The 6,382-nt window shown below is 35.7% G+C and overlaps 1 pseudogene; it reads left to right on the top strand.

Annotated features, from left to right (window-relative positions):
* Positions 1-444: 444 nt before the first annotated feature.
* LOC130033870 (uncharacterized) lies at positions 445-541 on the top strand (annotated as a pseudogene).
* Positions 542-6,382: the final 5,841 nt, after the last annotated feature.

Here is a 6,382-nt window from a genome sequence, read left to right as displayed (position 1 = left end):
AACTTGTAATAAGGTGGAATGAAATCATCAATATGATCCTCACCTCATCCTTCAGGAGAAAAATCCTACATACATTCAAGGTGGTCAAAGTGCAGACAACACCATCCACCTTTTCCTGGAGATGTACACGGGACTGAGGTGAGAACAGCAAAAGGCTCTATTTTAATGTTCTTAATGAAGGATTCAGGGAACAACATTAAACAAACTCATATACCATCTTCCAAAAGAATTATTTTGTAAAACTAATGCCTAGGGGGTAGGGTAAACGATAATATACTAAAAACCATATTTTTATTTCTGGGACATTAAAGTTCTAAATCTATTTATTCATGCTGCTTTGAAATACATTCCTTGATTAGCAATCATTGTCTGCCATAGGAGTGAGGAAGGACAACAGTCAAAGTAATAAGAAGAGAAAAATATGGAAAAATTAACTCCTAATAGGTTTGATAACACATATATTAAAATTGAAATGATACAATGATGAGCATGGTCCTTGTACAGAGATAACATGCAAACTTGTAAAGCATTCCATAATTTTGTTGCAAGAAGAATTAACAGGTATACTTTAAGCTAAGACAATCCCCACAAGTACAAAAATTATACATAAAGAGAGCACAAATCCCCAAAACAACAATCTCTCTCAATGTCAATGGACTAAATGTGCCAATTCAGAGGCACAGAATAGGAAGATGAATTAGAAAACTGAACCCAACATTCTGCTGCCTGCAAGAAACATGTCTGAACAATCAAAGCACCCATGGGCTAAAAGTAAAAGGCTGGGAAACAAGTTTTCAAGAAAATATCACCTCCGCAAACCTGGAGTGGCCATACTAGTATCAGACCACAAGAACTTCAGACTAAAGGTTATCAGAGACAGTGACAGTCATTTCTTAATGATCATGGGATATGTACATCAGAAAGAACTCACCCTCCTCAATGTATATGTTCCTAATGACAGACCAGCAAAATACTTTAAAACAACTTCTAATAGACTTATAGAAAAACATTGATAGCAACACAATACTAGTAGGAGATTTCAACACTTCTTTGTCACTTCTCGATAGATCAAACAGACTGAAGCTCAGCAAGGAAATATTTTCTTTAAGGGAAGTAATGAACAACTGATGGCTTAGGGAAGAATCAAAGAGGAAATAAAAAGTTTCCATAAACAAATGAGAATGAGGACACGAGCTACCAGAACTTGTGGGACACAGCAAAAGCAGTGTTAAGAGGAAAGATTATAGTTCTGCCAGAATTCATCAGGAAGAAAGAAAGGGCCTACAAGAATAAATTAGAGCTCAAGATTTTGGAAAATAACCAACAAAAGTAGTCCAAACTAGGATGGAGGAAGGAAATAATAAAACTTGTACCAGACATCAATGAGCTAGAATCCCAAAATACAATCCAGAAGACCAATAAGAACAAAAACTGGTTCTTTGAGAAAATAAATAAGATCATTAAACCATGAGAAGCCTCTCAAAGAAACAAAGAGAAAGAATTCTAATAAATCGAATCAGAAATGCAAAGTGGGGTGTCCTAATAGAAAGTACAGAAATCCATAGGATCATCAGAGATTATTTTGAGAATCTTTGCAGCAGGAAATGAGAGAATCTTGAAAAAATTTATAAATTATTGGATTCCAATTACCTCCCAAGGCTGAACCAAGAAGATTTGGAATACTTGACCTATCACTAACAAGGAAATTGAAATAATGGTCAAAATTATACCCCCAAACAGAATCCAGGTCCCAGATGGATTCAATAGTGAACTATTTCAAACCTTTAAAGAGGAACTGCTTCCAACATTTTTAAGATTTTCCAGGAAATTGAAGAAACAGAAATACTCCCAAATAGTTTCTGTGAGGCAAAGATCACCCTAATACGCAAATCGACAGAGACACCACAAAAAAAAGGAAATTGCAGACCTATTTCCTTTGTGAATACAGATACAAAAATTTTCAAGAAAATACCAGCAAAGAGAATCTAGAAACTCAACAATAGATCACACACTATGACCAAGTAGGTTTAGCTTGGGGATGCAAGGATGGCTTAACATTCTCTAGTCAATCAACAGAATACACCATCTCAATAAAATAAAGATAAAAGTCATATGATCATATCAATAGATGTAGATAAAGCATTTGATGAGATCCAGCACCCATTCATGATGAAAAACTCTCAAGAAAATGGGAGTTGAAAGTACTTTCCTCAATATAGTCAAAGCAAATTACCACAAACCCACAGCAAGTATTATTCTCAAGGGGGAAAAACCAAAGGCTTGGAGCAGAAATCAATGAAATAGAATTCCAGAATACAATCAGGCACAAAACAAGTTACCCACTCTCAAAACTCCTATTCTTCATAGTACTTGAAGTACTTGCCATATGATTTTGGTAAAAAAAAAAAAAAGATATCAAGGTCAACCATATAAAAAAGGAAGAACTCAAGCTTTTACTATTTGGAGATAATATGATACTATACATAGAAAATCCCAAAGAATCTCCAAAAAAGCTCCTGGGAACAATAGATTTGTTTAGTAAAGTAGCATATTGCAAAATCAATATCTGGTACACCATGGCTTTCCCATATATTAATAATGAAAGAGAAAAAAGAGATAGAGAAAAACAATCCCATTCACAATAATACCTCAGAAAATCGAGTATATTGGAATCAACTAAAAAGGTTAAGGTAAAGGTAAAGGTAAAGGCCCTCCCGTTGATCGTCGATTTGCTCGAGCGGGCCCAGTAATGTTTCCATTGGAGACTTTGTTGTTACTGTGTCTGGCATATTGAATATTCTCGGTAGCTTGCCGGGCTCTCCGAGAGGGGCGGAGGAATCGAACTCGGGTCGGCCATGTTGACCGCTTGTAAGGCGAAAGCCCTACCCGCTGTGCTATCAACCCTTATGTCCTCTCTCCTTTTTGAAAGAAATTTCAAATAATTTCAGCAGATCTCTTCAATAGATAAGAATTAAGCATGCATGTGTATGTGCACGCATACATAATACAATACGTCTAAAAATTAAAAACAATTTCTTAGTACCATTCAATCAGTATTGACATTTTCTTTCTGTTTTGGAAGGTACATCCAGCAATACTCAGGGTTTACTTAAGGAAATATACCAAAAAAAAAAAACCTACAAAACACTACTTCACAAAATAAGAGAGTATATGAGGAAATGGAATCACATCCCATGCTCATGGATTGAGAGGTTTAACACTGTCAGAATGGCAATACACCCCAAAGCTCTATAAAGATTTAATGCACTTTCTATAAGGATACCCATAACATTTTTCAAATAAATAGATTAAACACTCTTGAAACTCATACAAAACCATAAACTCCCATGAAGAGCTAAAGCTATCTTTGGTAAAAAGAAGGGAACACCTTCCCCAACTTCAATCCCTACTACAAAGTTGTAGTCATCCAAATACCATGATATTCAGATAAAGACAGGCCTCAGATCAATGGAATATAGTCAAATATCTTGACGCTGGCCCTCAGATTATTATTACCTAATCTTTCATAAATGCTCAAGAAATATGAAGTTGAGCTAGGAAGTCTCTTCAGCAACTGGTGCTGGGAAAACTGGACAGCAACATGCAAAAAAAATGAATTCAGACCTCTTTATAGTGCCAGGCACAAAGTCAGATCAAATGTATTAAAGGCCTCACTATCATACCTGAATTCTTAAGATATATGAAGAAAAATGTGGGAAGATCCCTTCATGACATTAAAGCTAAGGGAAACAAAAAAGCAAGCAAGCAAGAAAGAAAGAAAGAAAAAAATTAAAAATTAAAAAATAATGCTGTTTGCAATGCTAAGGATCAATCCCAGATCATCATTTTCTTGCGTTTTTGGGTCACACGTGGCGATGCACAGTGGTTACTCCTGGCTCTGCACTCAGGAATTACTCCTCACGGTGCTTGGAGGGACCATACAGGATGCTGGGAATCTAACCTGGGTATGCTGTGTGCAAGGCAAATGCCCTACCTGCTGTACTATAGCTCCAGCTCCCCCCTCACTATGATTCATCATCTTGAGGGCCTCAGATTTTTACCTTCCATTTGGAAACTTCATCTTTACATTGACACAGTAAATTGAAACCACAGAACCATTGAATGGCATGTTATAATGGTAGCAGCCATGAGCAAATTTTGATAACCCATAAGTTGTCATGAATGAATTCTGTTTCAGAGGCTTCACTTCTGAGGATACCTGTCACTACCTCCTTTCTGTTACGTATCCCAGGATCAGAATCTACATCAGGCCATCAGTAGAAATTGTCCACCCGAAATCTAGCCTTCCACTGGGATTAGAATCCTTGATCCATGTAACTTTTAATTTTTCATTCATGATTTGTTGACCTTGTTTCAGGTGGATGCATCCAGAGCATAAACTCAGCTTTCCCGTTGTTTCCACAGGAAATCCAAATACCTAAGAATGTTATCATTTCTGATGCCACTGTTACAGATTTTTTTGGAATCCCACGGTAAGATATTATCATTAATGTTATAATATTACTGTTGTCCATAGTTCAGATCTCCCCAAAGAACTCTCTACCCACCTCACTCCAAGTGCAGACTCCAGTTTATCATGATCCTGAACATACTTATAATAGTTTCACTCAGGTTCTCCCCTAAAGTGCACAAGTTACGTTCATACCACTCCAAGTTCTTATTCCTAAACTACCAGAGTGGGCTTGGTCCTCAAGATTTGATCTCATAAGAAGAAATACCGTGCTTCCTTTCTCTATGTCTCTCTTTGCTTGCTTTGTTAAATGACTGTTCTCGCTTGAACAATTATTCCATTCCACCCTACACCTGTTTCACAAGTTTCTGAGTGTTTTTCAGTAAAATCTATTTAGCTTCACTAAACTAAAAATTTTAAAACACCAGAGCATTGTTAAAACCAATATTTGTATCTTTTAAACCACAAATTTTGAAAATGAAAGGTGGTAAAGCAATGGAATACTACTCAGTTGTATGAAGTGAAATTTTCTTATTATTTGTATATAAAATGGATAACATGAGGAAATTATGTTTAGTGACATAAACCAGGCAGAGAAAGATAGGCATCCTACAAGTTCATGCATATGTGGCATATGGAGAAAACAAATTAAAAGAATAAAATGAGACAGACAAACATCTAAAACATTATTTATATTCTATAATTCATAATTCAATTAACAATGGTTTCTCATACACATAATTCCAACATGACACTCCTCATTCTCTCAAAGAATAAACCCTTCCTCTCCCCCCATCCCCCATAATCCCTCACTCTCAATCCCCTGACTCAATTGTGTGGATCAGTTCTCCCCTTAAATTGCTCTTGAACCTTTGTTTCTACCTTGCTGTGTGTCTTTACATCCCACATATGAGAAAAATCTCTCTGTATCTGTTCATTTATTTAAGACTAACTTTACATGCATGATATCCTCTAGTTTCATCCAATGTTGAAAATTGCATAATTTTAATCTTTTCAAAGCAATAAAAACAAACTTTAGAACTATGAGACTATTTAGTTACCAGATCGAAAAGTATAATCAAAGTGGAAAAACTGAACAATGGTGAATGACAGAGTAGGCCTTTCAGTAGTGAGTGTAATATGATACATGCACGTTGATTCTGCATAATCCTAAAATTTATGAAATTCTATAATGTAATTCTATAAGGTAATTTTACATAATCAAAAAAGTATTTAAATAATTTACATTTATCTAAGATTTTGACGTATCTTTTGTATCAAACTATCAGAAATAAAAAGAATGTGAGATAGAGATATGGTGTATCACTATACTTTTAAACAAGAGAAGCGCTAAAAATTTCTGTGTCTTGATGAACTCTCATATAAATTGACTCCAAAATCAAATTAATATACTCAAGGAAAAATAAAAGTCAACCAATGTAATCTTTTGCCTTCACTCAGGTTCCCATCTGCTGATCTCTCGCAGACAAAAAAAAATTTTTACTTTATTTTTTTAAAAAATTTTATTAGTGAAACACCATGATGTACAGTTGTACATTTACAAATTTTTGTGCTTGGGTTTCGATTATACAATGATCAAGTGCCCATTCCTCCGCCAGTGCCCATTTTTCACCACCATGGATTCCAGTATCCCTCCCACACCAATACCCCCCATCCCACCCTGCCTCTGTGGCAGGGCATTCCCTTTTGTTCTCTCTCTCCTTTCGGGTGTTGTGGTCTGCAAAAGAGGCATTGAGTGTCAATCATGTTCAGTACATAGTCAGAATTTTTATTTTCAAAGGATTTCTTGGCAGAGGTTTGGCATTCTTTGCTAGAAACCAACTCCTTTTCTTCTGCTTTTTTTTTTCTAGAAATATATACTTATACTAAGACTGATTAGTCATGGCACCA

Source organism: Sorex fumeus, unplaced genomic scaffold (assembly GCF_029834395.1).
Source record: "Sorex fumeus unplaced genomic scaffold, SorFum_2.1 ptg000054l, whole genome shotgun sequence".
NCBI classification, from domain to species: Eukaryota; Metazoa; Chordata; class Mammalia; order Eulipotyphla; family Soricidae; genus Sorex; species Sorex fumeus.
This window is presented reverse-complemented; position numbering and strand designations above follow the sequence as displayed.